The 15,410-nt window shown below is 44.2% G+C and overlaps 1 long non-coding RNA gene across 1 annotated transcript in view; it reads right to left on the bottom strand.

Annotated features, from left to right (window-relative positions):
- Positions 1–2,994: 2,994 nt before the first annotated feature.
- LOC132022491 (uncharacterized) overlaps positions 2,995–15,410 on the bottom strand; it is a 96,386-nt gene continuing 83,970 nt past the window's right edge. The window contains exon 3 of the long non-coding RNA XR_009405593.1: positions 2,995–3,222. This is a non-coding gene — a long non-coding RNA (uncharacterized LOC132022491). The remainder of the gene's footprint in view (positions 3,223–15,410) is intronic.

Genomic DNA, 15,410 nt, shown 5'->3' with positions numbered 1-15,410 from the left:
TCAGAATAATTTTATCAAAACTTAACCATCGGGGCACCTGGGTGGCTCAGTAGGTTAAAGCCTCTGCCTTCGGCTCAGGTCATGATCCCAGGGTCCTGGGATCTAACCCCACATCGGGCTCTCCGCTCAGCGGCGAGCCTGCTTCCTCCTCTCTCTCTCTCTCTGCCTGTCTCTCTGCCTACTTATGATCTCTGTCTGTCAAATAAACAAATAAAATCTTTAAAAAAAAAAAAAACTTACCCATCATCACTTCCATCTGCTCCAAGGCTCATGCTGTTGTAGTGTAAGAATCTGATTGGAGCTGTTATGTTCATGGATAATAAGGAAAGTCAAAGGAGGGGTCATTTTTAATCACCAAACTTTGCCCTTTTCAGACATTATATACTTTACTTCATACATATGTAAAACATATGAAGTATTATTACACTTATATTATACATGAGAAAACTGAGGCCAGGATATTCATATGGAGTCCCAAGTTCACTCATTGATTAAGTGACAGACCGAGAATTAAATGCGGTTCTGTCTGATTCCAACATCTGTGCTCTTTGTACTACATCTCGCCAGTTAATCCATTAATATTCACAGAGAACATTTGCATTTTATTCAAAGCTTTAACATTTTAAAGAGCATGAATGGGTTCCATAATAAATGCAGGCTGAGAGGAAGAAATGTCTTTCCCCAGAGAGCCAAGAGAAACTGCCCATCAGGCCCGCTGTTGGGGCAGAATATGAATGCCCCTCCACTGGCCTCATTTAGATTACTTTTCAAAGAAGCTTCAACCTCGTCCCTCTAGCTCATTCAAAGGCTGGAGGACAATGAGGCTGAGAGTGCTGGCTGACTACCAATAGGCTCTCTCCCCTCGTCCATTGTGATAGAATCCTGGGGGTTTTGTGAGTTTTTTGTTTGTTTTGTTTTTCATTTTTGTTTTTTAAAGATTTTATTTACTTATTTGACCCAGAGAGAGAGAGCACAAGCAGAGGGAAAGGCAGAGGGAGAGGGAAAAGCAGGCTCCCCACTGAGCAGAGAGCCCTATGTGGGCCTTGATCCCAGGACTCTGAGATCATGACCTGAGCCGAAGGCAGACATTTAACCGACTGAGCTACCTGGGTGCCCCTTGTTTTGTTTGTTGGTTTTTGTTTTGTTTTGTTTTGTTTTGATCTCAGTCCATGACAGCCCAGGGAGAAAAAAGTTGGGGGGTGGACTGCTTCTCGGGTTTCTTTGCTGTTAAATGGGGCCAGCTGCCTAAAATCTGGCTGAGGGGAGGTAAACAACACTGATGTGTTGCACCTCCAAGGAACTTTCTTAAAGGCCAGTTGATTGGCCTACCATGCCCCAGCCCTTCCTCCACTTTGTAGACTGGAAGGTCAGCCCAAGAGTCGAAACCAATGCAGCCATCTTGGGCCATCAATTGACATTAACAGTACAAGGCACAAAAAGTGGATGAACATGCTGGATGGAGCCTGAATTGCTCAACTTGTAGAACAGAGGCACAATACCAGCCGTAGACTGCCTCGTGCTCCACACCTCCTTGTCAGACAGAAATCATCTTCTGACTTCTTTAGTTTGGTTCTCTTTGATGAGGAAAGGAAATCAGTCTCAACTGAGAAACATAGGGAGGGTGAATACTCACATGTTTCCCAGTCTTACGGGATTTATGAACAATGATGTAGCCTAAGTAAGGGCAGTTTTGTTCAATAAACACTAGCTTTGAATATGAAGATTTCAAGGTGCATTAATGAGGAAGAAATAATTACAAAAATAATGAAAGGAAATTATCTCAATGCGGCCTTTTTTCCATTCTTAATGCAACCGGCATAATCTGAATATTGTGTCATCCCTTATAACCAATGCATTAGCATAAATAGAACATTTGAATGTATATAATAATTACTCAATTATAATGATCAAAGGGAAGAGGCAGCTGAAAACCATCCCTGATGCCAAATCCCAGCCTAAGAAAATATCATTACCTTTTAAGAAAAGAGACGGATCTTGATGCCATTAGCAGGGATGTGCTATTTTCAGAACTGTGTATCTACCTTCTTTAATAAGAAAGAATTAAACACCATTTTACCTTCTTAAGAGGCAGAAAGAGATGGAACATTCCAATATCCCCAGAAGTTTGTAACCTTGGCGGCAAATCGTTAACATCAGGGGGATTTAAAAACACATCTGGAGGCCTGGCCCTAGGGCGGAAGGTGAGATTCCCCACTTGGACAAGATTTAGAGCTTCTAGCTATGATAAAGCTATACCTGCTGCAGGGCCCTGCAGTTCTATTTGGAACCAAGCCCAGGGGCCATGGTTCCAAATAGTTCCTCAACCTCTGGGGAGATTGCTTTGCCTCAGAAAGATGTTCTTTACAAGAAACTAAGAACAATGTGCGTTTTTGGAAACCGTGAAAGCCTCTCTCTCTCAGATCATCGTGCAGACAGTACAAAATCACCTAGGAAGCAACACTTGATCATTATTCCATGCACCTTCTGTTGCAGACATGTGGGGAAGCAAAGTTGTGAACTGCTCCAGGATTTCCCTAAAGCCAAAAATCTGCCCGGTTCTTCTCTGGGCAGATTTTCAGCTGCTGTAGCCCAATTTAGGGAAGGCAGCTGTCGGGCACATTTGGCCACACACCTAAATGGGAGCCTTTGGCATTCTGAGCTAAAAAAAAAAAAAAAAAAAAAGACATTGCTGAGAGATAGCAGGAGAGAGTCCACAACAATGGGAGCCTTGGTGAGGACTTGGGAAAGCAAATCAATTTTTTTCGATTTTTTGGAAAGCTCTCGGCTGAGCCTAACATCAGAGATAATCTTATGGACAGAAAGTGCTTCAGAGCTTGCATTTCACAAGGCCAAGCTGATGCAGGCAGGACGGGTCTGAGGACCCACAGGGAGTCCCACAGAACCAGCCAACAGAGTCTTTGGCAAAGCGCAGGATAGAAATCACATGTGAGCCAGGATGAAGTGAGAGTAGAGTTTATTGAGGGTAGATGGAGAATGCAGGTACAGACAGTGTCTGGGTGACTCAGAAAGGAAGGAAGAATTTCAGTTTTGCTTGGGGTCAGGGGTTCTTCCTGAGGACGGTGGTCTGGTGTACATGTCTTCTCAGGCATCCAGGAACTGGTCCAACACAGATGAGTGTTCAGGTCCTCCTTGAGTCCTCCCAAAGTCCCTTATGTCCCGGAGCCAGGGCTCTTGGGTCTCATGGCGTCTGGAGTCCTTGGTCTTGGAAAACATACGTGACGACATTGTGTGGTCAGTCCTTAGATGTTATCTACTGTTCTGGAAGACTCCAAAGAAATCATTAGCTCTTTGACCTTTCCAAGGAGGACATACATTATGGGTACTAAAAGCCGTGTATAGGCTGGGAGGTCCTAGCAAGCAAAGGAGCAGCAGGGCACTTGGGTGGCTCAGTCAGTCAAGCGACTGCCTTTGGCTCAGGTCGTGATCCCAGATCAAGTCCCACATCAGGCTCCCTTCTCAGCAGGAAGTACGCTTCTCCCTCTCCCTCTTCCCCTCCCCTTCTGCTCCTGCTGTCTCTTGCTTTCTCTCTCTCTCAAATAAATAAATAAAATTTTGGAAAAAAAAAAAAAGAAAAGAAAGAAAGAAAAAGAAAAAAGAGGGGCACCTGGGTGGCTCAGTGGGTTAAGCCTTGCCTTTGGCTCAGGTCATGATCTCAGGGTCTTAGCACCGAGTTCCGCATTGAGAATCTTTGCTCCGCAGGGAGACTGCTTCCCCCACCCTCTTTCTGCCTGCCTCTCTGCCTACTTGTGATCTCTCTCTGTCAAATAAATAAATAAAATCTTAAAAAAAAAAAAAAAGAAAGAAAGAAATAAAAAAGAAAAGAAGCATCAAAAAAGCAGTCTTTCATGGGGTCCCTTCAGCTTCCCTATCGCAAAGCTTCTAAAAGAGGCAGAAAAGGATAATTTCATTAGCTGGTCCAAGGTTTAGAAAACATTTAAGTTCAAGATACCAGGAAAATCTACCCCCACCAATGCAAAGGTGATGGATGGGTTAACTCACCTTGCTGTGGTAGCCATTTCACAATACATACTTATATCAAATTATTACATTGTACCCTTTCAACTTATACAATGTTAGATGTTGATTATATATCAATAACTCTGGAAGAAGTTTTAACTTACAAGAGAAGCTCTAACATCATGAAAGTGATTTTTTTTTCTATAAAATGGGAAGGAGTATTTACCACCTTTCAAAACAAAGAAATAGGAAAATAATTATATGCAAGAAAGGGTTTCAAGATTTTCTATGTTGGGCTTTAGATAAAAATGGAAGACTAGATGGATGATAGATAAATAATGACAGATGGATACATGGATAGATCCTGTTAGAGTTTAATATGTACATTAATATTACACATCATACAATTACATACCAATATACAAATTAAACTCCAGAGAAATTGGTTTCTCTTCAATTTTCCTAGTTTCGACAACTCACGATACAACTAAGAAAACAAGCAAAGAAACATTTTCTACTTCTAAGTTCAGAAATACCACTTTCAGGGGCAGCAATGTCCTCAAAGTGCTTGCTGAAATCAGCCACAAAGCAAACAGGACTTCTGAGCAGAGGACTCTTGGAGAGCCTCCAGGTAAGGATCAGCCAGAAGGGACCACGGATGCATGAGGATCAGTCTGGTTGTGGCCCTCTCATGGGAAATACTCCGACTAGCCCCCAGGGTAGACCTTGATGAAAGGTGAGGATGAGCACAGGAAAGGGAGTCACAACACTATGGAAGGAGGGACCTCAGCCTCCTCTTTTCTTCATACCCCTGGTCCAACTCCAAATACTGGGGAAACAATGGCTTTGATTATGCCGGTGAATGAAGTTTTAAAATAATCACAATGGAGTCTCACACAATTGACATGAGACAGGTTTGTGAACAGAAAGCATCTGAGAAATGAGGAAATGGGACTGAGGCCATAAGGAATCTTGCTACCTAGCAGAAAGGTTGGAGAGTGCAGAGCTGGTAGCACTTGCTTAGGAAACAAACAAACAACAACAACAAAAACTGTTTCCTGTTTCTACCCCCAAGGAGTGGCAACTCTTCGATAAACTTGTCACATATAATATACACTCTGAAGTTTTCCTAAATGAGTATAAGCTTTGTCTCTCCTGCTGCTTCTCAATATAACTCTATATGTATCTAGTGGCATCTCTATGAAATATCTAAGAATGACTCATATTTGCATGGTGACTCAATCCACAAGGTTCTTTCACTTTTCAAAAAAAAAAAAAATCTTGTTAAGTCAAGTGTCTGCCTTTGGCTCAGGTCATGATCCCAGGGTCCTGGGATGGAGCCTACACCTGGCTCCCTGCTCAGTGGGAAGTCTGCTTCTCCCTCTCCCTTTGCCCCTCCCACTGCTTTTGCTGTAAGGATCTATTTAGCCAGAGGCTTCCATCCAGATTAAACAATAACCTTGTTGTTTAACCCTAAAACTGTCCCTGCTCCCCTTCCCCCAGGGGACTTACTTAAAAACAAGTCCTGGAAACCAGCCCCAGGTAACAAAGCCCAGATACAAGGATGGGTCAGGCCAGGTGAAAACATCCGATCAGTGCAGTGCCGGGTTGCATACTCTCTCCCTAGCTACCAAGGAGTATGGGCCCCACCCTTTGGGAGCCTTTTGGATGCCAATTCTAACCAAGGTGATAGGCTAGGTCAAATGCCTACTATAGGGTAAATTGTAATTCAGTTGGTCACCTAGCATCACTGTGCAGCTTTCTCTATGCTACAATTTCATTGGCCACCTCTGTGTGGACAGGCCCAACCGCATGGCCTTTGTGCTTAAAAAATAGTCTGTGAAACAGAGAAAGGTCGCCCTCTCTTGTAAGAGGTGCAGCCCGAATGTTCGGTTTGATTCTTGATGCTTGGCGTGAAATAAAGCTTTGCTTGACCTTCGCTTTTTATCAGTCTCGCTCCTTTAATCACGGGCCCATTATTGGGGGACCTAACAATGCTCTCGTTCATTCTCTCTCAAATAAATAAATAAAAATTAAAATATTAAAATAAAAATCTTACAACAGTAATTGTGGCAGTTCAAATCACACAGCGAGAAAAGAGGAGACCCAGGCTCAAAATCAGCTCTCAAATCCCACAAAACCCAAAGCCCAGATTTCTGTTTCCATCTCCAGCTGGTGTCCCCTCCTGGACTGGCCCGGTCTCTCTCTGTGAACTGGCTTGATGGAGTTTGGTTGCTTGCCATGCGCCCTCCTCCTCTGTGTGCCCTTCCCTCTTTCCTGCCCCTCTGACTCTTTCCACTCATGCTTTTCTCCCTAACCTTTGCTGCTGCTCCTCCCATGTCCACGCCTGCTCACTTCATGCTGTGTTCATGCTCATCAGAAAGAAAACAGTGGCTGAATCCAAATGCTACCTCTGAATCAGTGGTGGCCCCTGCAGGAAACAAATCAAGCCCAGGAGTACTCAGCACTCAGCAGCAGAAAAACTTCCCTTGGAAGGGAATACTTCACAACTGTTGAGAGAATCAAGGTTTTTGGTGGGTTGTTTTTCACCCCCCTTCAGTGAGAAGGATAGGTTTGTCAAATCAAAGCTGCTATTTCTTCTTTAGTGTCTGATTTAGGTGATTATACATCAGAGGGAAGCACTTGTAAAAGGATTATAGCATTATAGAAAAATAATTGGAATGTTTCATCTCTCTGCCTATCATAGCTTGTTAAAGTTGCTGTAGGGACTAGCCAGATTAATTAGAAAGAAGGAATATGCTTATTTCTCTAATTCAACACTCTGATGGTCAGATATTCCTGTTTATCTTAGTAAATGTTAAGAAGAGATCATGGATATCGTCCTAATTCTGCAATTTACAAGATACATAAATCTCCCCCTCCCTCTTGCAGGGCAAGTGTGTGACGGACTAAAACCTAGGCTACTGTAGAAAGGCCCCTTTTCTTTTCCATTAGGTATTATGGACTGATTTTAAGGATATCTATCAGTTTTCTCATTCATTTGGATAATATGGACAATAAGCCCACAGAGTTCACTATTCTGAATAGATGTATTTTGTAAGCCTGAGCTAACCATTCTGACAATCTAATGCATTCTAACAAGCAGTTAGTTAAAGTTTCTCCTTCATGGTGAGCTATTGATCAACTCCCCAAATACTTAAATACAAATAAAAATAGCAACAGAAAAAATTAAAGTTGGGGAAATTGTGAATTAGGAAAGATTATCGGGGGCACCTGGGTGGCTCAGTTGGTTAAACCTCGGACTTCTGCTCAGGTCATAATCTCGGGGTGTTGGGATCAAGCCCTGAGTCGAGCTCCCACGCTGGGCTCCAGGCTCCACAGGGAGTCTACTTCTCCCTCTGCTTCTGCCCCCCAACTACCTCCCTCCAAGGTTCATGTACACACAGACACCCTCTCTCTATCTTTCAAATAAATAAAATCTTTAAATTAACAAAACAAAACAAAAAAAGATTATCTTTAGTGCCTCATTTTCTATCTAAATAGTCTCTCTCCCTTTATGATTTTACCCTCTCCTAATACCAAATACCCAAAAACCCAAATACCCAAAACCCAAATACCCCAAAACCTCAAATCCCTTCTTCACCCCCAGAATCTTCACACATGCCTGCGTGGCAACACACTAGTCTCTCAAAACAGACTAGACCTCTGTTCCATTCCCTAGCTCAGCCATAGTAACCATGCTTTACTAAGTACCCTGTGCCCATGTTCCCTACATGTTCATGAGTTTATACATTACCACCCCCCCGCCCCCCCGTTAAGGTATTTCCGTGTACAGTACATTACCTCTTCATTAACCCAATTATTATTTGGCAAGGGCTTTGCAAAATATACCTAAATCCACAGGGCTGAGCATTTCCAGCACCACAGTAGGTCAGCAAAGAGACGATTTTTCAACAAGACTTTTCCTACCTTCTAGACCATACCACGCAGGCAGCTACCCCCACCCCACCCCGAGACCTGATTTCCCTTCACAGGGATGGCTGACACTCTTGTTCATATGAGCCTTCCTCCATGTTAAGTGTACATTCGCTTTATTGGCCCTAGAACAGACCCTAGCAGCCTCTCATCTACAATAAACAGAAAAGAACTAAATTGTAGGACCATTGCCTTCCTCCCTCTCCTACTTCCCACAGACCAACAACCCCAAAGGGATCCTCCAGCTCCCCTTCCCCACAGTGCTCTGAAAAGCATTTCCTAGGGACCTTAGGTCCATGCCTCCAAACCCCTTAGTGTTCAAACATTGAAACTATTTCCCCCTAACAGTGGACCAGGAATGTGTCTGGGGGTTAACTAACGAACTGAAAGCTAGTAGAATTAAAAACATGAAGAACCAGAACAGCCTGAAGACAGGATTAGCAAACTAAATGACTGAGCTAGGAAGAAGGCCGACAAGCTGGCTAACTACTTGACAACTTTGCCTCAGGCTACCCACTCCCGGACCCGGGGAATGTGTCTTCTTCCATGACTGTCAAACATCCAAATGTCTTTTTAAGAGGTCGCTCTAAAGATCCTTTCTTTTGCTTCTTCATTACGTCCTTCTTTTGCTCACTCCTTCAAGCATGCACAATGGGAAAGCACTACGGAAAATGCACTGTGCTAAGATTTCTCTGTGGAGTCTGGCGGGCGGCAGAAAGAATAAGCTGAAGACCCAGGGCAGGGTTCTCAGGTCACAGCTGGCTCCGAGGACACAGACTGCGCATCCGTCTTGTCTCCACCCACATACGCACGCACGCACGCACGCACGCACGTACGCATCCACGCATACGCACACGACGAGTATAAATAACTCCACCCCCTCCTGCACCAAACAGAAGATGCTCAGGCCTCCATAGACAGAAGCCTGAAGAACACCAACACACGAAGTAGGAGAAAATAGCTTGCCAGGCTGCACTTGTCACACAAGAGCAAGAAATACCAGAGTACGTACCACAGCCTGGGCTGACTCGGAAAGCACGGGGTGGCCGTGCTCACTGACGACCGACACCCTCCCCGCTGGTGAACCCTCCAAGTACCAGCTCTGCCACTCTTGAGAGCAGGTGGCAGGATAGAGGAAATGGGAAGAGAAACACGCAGATGGAGCAGGAGCAGGGGAGGAGGACTGGAGCACTTGTCTCCCCAACCTTTCTTGTGAAGGGCGATAGGAGATAGGCTCTCAAATTGCAGAACCCAGAAACAGAAAAGGATGAGAAATAATCAATGGAAAATGAACCACATGGACAATAAGTTCTGAGAGTTCAGAGGAAGAAGAAATCAGAGGGAAAAAACGGGAGGGGGGTGATAATAAGAAAACTGCCAAAGAGAAAGAGATCTTTTGCAGAAGTGACTCAGAAGTAACACTCACAAACAGCAGGCCAAATCAGGAAGGAGATAAAGTGGTCTTGCCAACCCATGCCAATATGGCCTTCTATCATTTCTTCCACCGAGCCAACTGATGCTACAGGGACTCCAAAGAGCAGAAGCAGCCTAGGTCTGTTTACCCTTCGCAGGGGTTAGCTGCCTTCCCAGTCACAGTGCATGAGCCTCACCATGAGCCAGAATGAGATGCTTTTTATCACTGCTTCTCTGACCTTTGGGTAAAGAACTTCCAACTCCCTGATGCAGATAAGATCAGGTTTCTCCAATCCCAGAAGAGCATGTACCCTTCTGTTTTTTGCTTCAATAAAACATAGAAAGGTGGAAATTTAGCCACAGGTCCCCTATTGTACTTTGTGGATAAAAGGTCTAGAGGCAAGGTCCAAGACTTATGGCAAAACCTTAGATGTGTCGATCAAGCTGGCAAAGCTCCTCACAGTGCACTGACCATGTTTCTAAAGCTAATACTTAAGGAAAATGGGGGCCGCCTGGTATCATGCTTTGCCGTGATTCTCATTCCTCATGCTGAGCAGCAATACCGGGAAATAAAACTTGGCTCAGAGAATACCTGGGGTCCAAGGTAAAAGGTCAAGGTTAGGTTTGAAGATGCAACAAATCAAATTCCTGACCTCGGCCAATGCTGAGATCTGAGAAGCAGGTGAACGGACTCAACCCATAAGCACAGCTCACAACTGAAATGGAAGGGTGACAGAAGGGTGAGTGAACAGGACATGGCAAGTGACAGAGGTAAAATCAAGAAGATCCCTAAATGCTGTCTTTCTCCTGCCTTGTAGGGAAAGGAAATTAGTAGCTTGGGTAGGTTGCCACAGCCTATCCGAAAGGCAGGTGTCAGAGGGTTATTCTGTGCAGACTGGCCAAAATTTCCCTCCTGGAAAACAAGCTTGGTTACCCTGCTATCACTGCACTGACCTAAAGGAGATCTCTCCGAAATCCTACTGAGAAAATAGCAAACTTCTGTAGGACTTTTCCTGAAACCTGGAGGATGTTGAATAGCCCTTTAAAAATGCTGCTTCTTGTTCCAGTTGCACAATGGCTGAGAGGGCTCAAGAGAAAGGGGCTCAAAAAGAAGTTGAGTCAAGAAGTGGGGCTAGGGGCACCTGGGTGGCTCAGTTGGTTGAGTGGCTGCCTTCAGCTCAGGTCATGATCCCAGGGTCCTGGGATCGAGCCCCCATCAGGCTCCCTGTTCAGCGGGGATCCTGCCTCTCCCTCTGCCTGCCACTCTGCCTCCTTGTGCTCTGTCAAATAATTAAAAAAAAAAAAAAAAAAATGGGGCTAAACTAACCTTGCCTGATTGGATACCTAGCAGTTGTTCACAGAAGATTCTGGGGGCCACAGCCAAAATCCATCACCCAGTGAGAGAATCCATCAAGATGGCAAGAACTCAAAGCCTAGAGCAACATTTCCCGAAGTGCAGCGGGCCATCTGCCTCAGAATCAACCAGGGGCATTGTTAGGAAGCCAGTCTGGGCCCTACCCTAGAATTATACAGAATATCGGGAAATGAGCGCAGGAATCTGCATTTTTAAAGTAGACTTCATGCCCAGCATGGGGCCCAATGCAGGGCTTAAAGTCGTGTCTCAGATCAAAACTTCAGCTGAGATCGATTCGCAGCCTTAACCAACTGTGCCACTCAGATGCCCCAGGAATCTGCATTTTAAGAAGCTTCCCCTATTCCTACTCCTTAACTCTCCTCCATTGAGTTTGGACCTTGTCATTTTTGTCTTCCCAAGATTTGTCACCTTCAATAGAGAAGGGGCTTAAATCCCACTGTCTAGCTAATATCATGGGAAAGAGTCCAGATTATCACTCACTGTATCCCTCAGGGAAGAATGGATGGGAGGGTGGCCGGGTGGGGTGGGGGGCAGGAGGGTGGAATGACAGGATGCCAGGAAATTCTGGAAGAGGATATGAGACAATTACAGAGCCCCTAAAGTGCACCTGGACCAGAAGGGGAGCTTTATTAAACCTCTGAGCCATTTGAAGTTTGGAACCAGGGCTCCCAGAGTATGCTGGTATTCAGTAGGTGCTTAATATGGAGGAGAGAGAAAGAATATGTGTGAGTAGAACATGGGCTGCCCCCATTCAGTGTTAATTTTAGTCCTCCTGTGTTCTATCTGGGTCTTAACCTCAGCTCTAACCTACTGGTAGCCAACCTTTTCCGCTTGGAGTACTGGGAATTCTCATTCACTTTGCTGTTTGATGAAGATCTCCTGGCCTACTGAATTAAGGGACCCTCAGTTCATGCACTGCCTCTGCCTCTGATTCTCCACTCTGTCATCTGCTCAAAGAAGAAAGCATTTTTCTTCTATTTTAGCATAAAAGATTCTTCAAGAGGTCAGAGCAGCTGGGGAGCACACTCTGAAAACTGATGCGGATCAGTCCATAGCCCCAGAGCTAAGCCCATGCACTGTATCCACTGTATCATCAGCCCTTCCATTCCCCAGCAAACCCAACCCTTCCTTGGATGCCGGGTGTGTGAACAGCAGGGCAGGGAGAGCAGAGAAGAGGAAGGAGAAAGGTGTGATTTCTGAATTTTTTTTCAAACTGTCCTCACTTCCTGTTCTGTAGGTCCTCTGGGTCTTCCAGGCTGCTGTGAATCCAAGCAGCCCAGAGCTGGCTCCATCCTCTGCCATCAACATTCTTATCTCCACACTTTCCACTCCAGTTGCTAAATGTTTCAATATCAGTATTTCTGAAAGAGTGCTCTGCATCAGGCCCTGAGATCAGGCTGTTGAAAATGGAGTAGGTGCATTTTCTGTTTCAATTTCAAATTCTTTATAGCAGACCTGAAAAGATGACATTAAAATAATCTCTAATCCTAACAACCATCAATAATCACTATTAATAAGTAGATCCATGTACTCTTCCCTGTAAGATTTATAAATCTGTACACAGCTGTAAACTTTCTTTCAAAATTAGGACCGTAAGTGGACATGATAGAATGATATGATCAATTATGAATTCAAGGACATCCCTATTTTTATTTCCTCCCACACTAACTCTTGATAGCCTTCAGATTTCTGACATTCCCACTTCCTACAACCCCCTTCCTCCAAAGTATTTCTGTTCAAGTTACCCCTTTAGCTGCTCACTTTCTCCTAGGAGGCTTCTCCCTTTCCATGATGAGATTCTCTCCCCATCCAGGATTCTGAAGGAATAGCTTTGTTTCCTTATTGTGAATCTTTGTGCACGTCTGTCTCCACATCAAACTCTAAACCAGGGAATGAAGGTTCGCAAAACCTAGCACTGTGTCTGGCACACAGTAGGTGTTCAATAAATGCTTGTTAAATTGAATTGGATGGAGTGCAATACTCTTTTAGATATGTCTAAGCAAATTAGTGAGACGAGAATCCCAAGAACCAAGATACGAACTCTCAAATCCTTAGCCATACTGATAGGTGCAAAAGACAAAAATCCCCATTTTCTTATTTCATGTTTTTTAAAGCTGGTGTTTGCTTAAGTCACAGCCACCTGCTGCTCTGCAGCTGTATTGGGGAATGAGTCTGGGCTCCAAATTACCAACTCAGAGCTTCCCAGTGGCTTTTCTACTAACAAGCTGCCAAGCTCAGAATGATGGGGTTTCTGTTTTAACTGACAACCAAAAACAAAATCTGGCTGCTCTAAACAGGCTCTTTTCACTCCACCTGCTGCTTCTACAGCTCAAGTGGAGAATGACATATGAACCACCAAAGCCTGAGGCCAGGATTCTACTGAAAGTCCACGGATGTCAATTCAAGGCATTGAGAAATTGCTCATCTGTTATGCATTTATTCCTACAGAAATCATCCATGAAAAACATAAAAAATAAAATAAAATAAAAACCTTCAACACCTTAAAGGCTGTCCATGGCTTTTCCTGTCCAGGAACCTGTCTGTGATGATAGCACTCAGAGCTGGGATGGGGGAGGGCTCTCTCATCTGTTTTGTCACCTCTAAAAGGGAAGAGCAAACTAGTCAAAAAAAACCCACATTTGCTTCTGCAAAACTTCCCTTGCCATTAGGCAGGAATGGCCCATGGTGGGAAATCTAAACCCTGAGACAAAGTGGTGAAGATATATTTAGGGACCAAGGATTTTCAGTTCCACTCACATCTATCTTGGTGTCAAATGAGACTCAGCCAGGGGGTACTACTAAGAAAGGCATACATGAGACCATCATCATCATCATCACATTGGGTCAGCTTGATAAATCTCATTGGCTTTGGGTGCAGGGGAGGGGAGGCTTTAGAAGTCTATAGCACCCCCATCAAATCCTCTGACCCTGACATTTCATAGCACTGGACAGGGAGGATCACTTTCAGTGGTCAGATAGCTTCAATGAATCATAAATAAACAAGAATGGTGTTGTGGGTTTTTTTTTAAGATTTCATATTTTATTTATTTGACAGAGATCACAAGTAGGCAGGGAGGCAGATGGGTGGGGGGTGGGGAAGCAGGCTCCCTGCTGAGCAGAGACCCGGATGTGGGGCTCTATCCCAGGACCCTGGGATCATGACCGAAGCTGAAGGTAGAGGATTTAACCCACTGAGCCACCCATTGCCGCAAGAATAGTGTTTTAATAATAGTAAGTATATGAGTCTGAAACATTAGTTTGTTCAGTATTTACTTTGCATCAAGCCCTATGTAGCACTTTAAATATATTATCTCATTAGAAATCTCATTCCAGGGGCACCTGGGTGGCTCAGTGGGTTAAAGCCTCTGCCTTCAGCTCAGGTCATGATCCTGGGTTCCTGAGATCAAGCCCCACATCAGGCTCACTGCTCGGCAGGGAGCCTGCTTCCCCCTTTCTCTCTGCCTGACTCTTTGCCTACTTGTGATCTCTGTCTGTCAAATAAATAAATAAATAAAATCTTAAAAAAAATAAAGAAAGAAAGAAAAGAAATCTCACTCCACACCACACAGCTGACAAAAGTTTGGGCAGGATTTGGACCCAATAAACACAGAACTATTTGGTGTTATTTTGTCCCAGTCCAGCAAACCTGGAAGCTGCCTTCCCAGACTAGCCCAGATTACAGGTAGAAAATACTCCTAATCAACAGAAAAGAGAAGTGGTCCAGATAGGTGAGATGAATTTCCAGGACACCTGCCTTCCAGAAAGAAATCTCACTGTAACAGGAACACAAGAAATACAACCTATACAGAAAAGGACACAAACTCTGGACTCTGTCAGCCTTTGGGGACCCTTGATCCTGATGAATGTCTGAGAGTATTTTCCAGATGTAACTCCATCCCTTCCCAGCAAAACCCCAAAGTTGCCTGCCTCACTCATGGTGGCCTTCATCATAGGCATTTTCTTTTCTTTTTTTTAAAGATTTTATTTATTTATTTGACAGAGAGAGATCACAAGTAGGCAGAGAGACAGGCAGAGAGAAAGAAGAGGAAGCAGGCTCCCCACCGAGCAGAGAGCCCGATGCGGGGCTCGATCCCAGGACCCTGAGATCATGACCTGAGCCAAAGGCAGCGGCTTAACCCACTGAGCCACCCAGGCGCCCCATCATAGGCATTTTCAATGAGCTTTAACTTTAGACAGCAGAAGTTCTATGTATCAAAATGCCCTTGCAATATTCATCTTAAAACAATATTCAGGGGTGCTTTAATGGCTCAGTCATTAAGCCTCTGCCTTCAGCTCAAGTCATGATCCCAAGGTCCTGAGATCAAGCCCTTCATCGGGCTCCTTGCTCAGGAGGAAACCTGCTTCTCCCTCTCCCACTCCCCCTGAGTATGTTCCTTCTCTGACTGTCTTTCTCTGTCAAATAAATAAATAAAATCTTAAAAAAAAAAAAACTGTTTAATAGAAGCATATCTTGGGTACATGATTTCTAGGCTAAGTTGTTTGGGTGGAGCATGTTATTTAGTTATGTTGACAAAGCTCTATGTACATATTTTGAACATTTTTTTTTCCAAAATATAGTATTAACGTATTCTCCTTCAATTCTTTGTTTACTCCTGAGTTGTTCTTTGGTTCCTGGCAAAGAAACCTAACGGTAGAATTGATTCCTTTCCTAAAAATTTTCATTTCCAACTAATATTGGTTGAACTTA

This window comes from Mustela nigripes, chromosome 7 (assembly GCF_022355385.1).
Source record: "Mustela nigripes isolate SB6536 chromosome 7, MUSNIG.SB6536, whole genome shotgun sequence".
Taxonomy (NCBI): domain Eukaryota; kingdom Metazoa; phylum Chordata; class Mammalia; order Carnivora; family Mustelidae; genus Mustela; species Mustela nigripes.
This window is presented reverse-complemented; position numbering and strand designations above follow the sequence as displayed.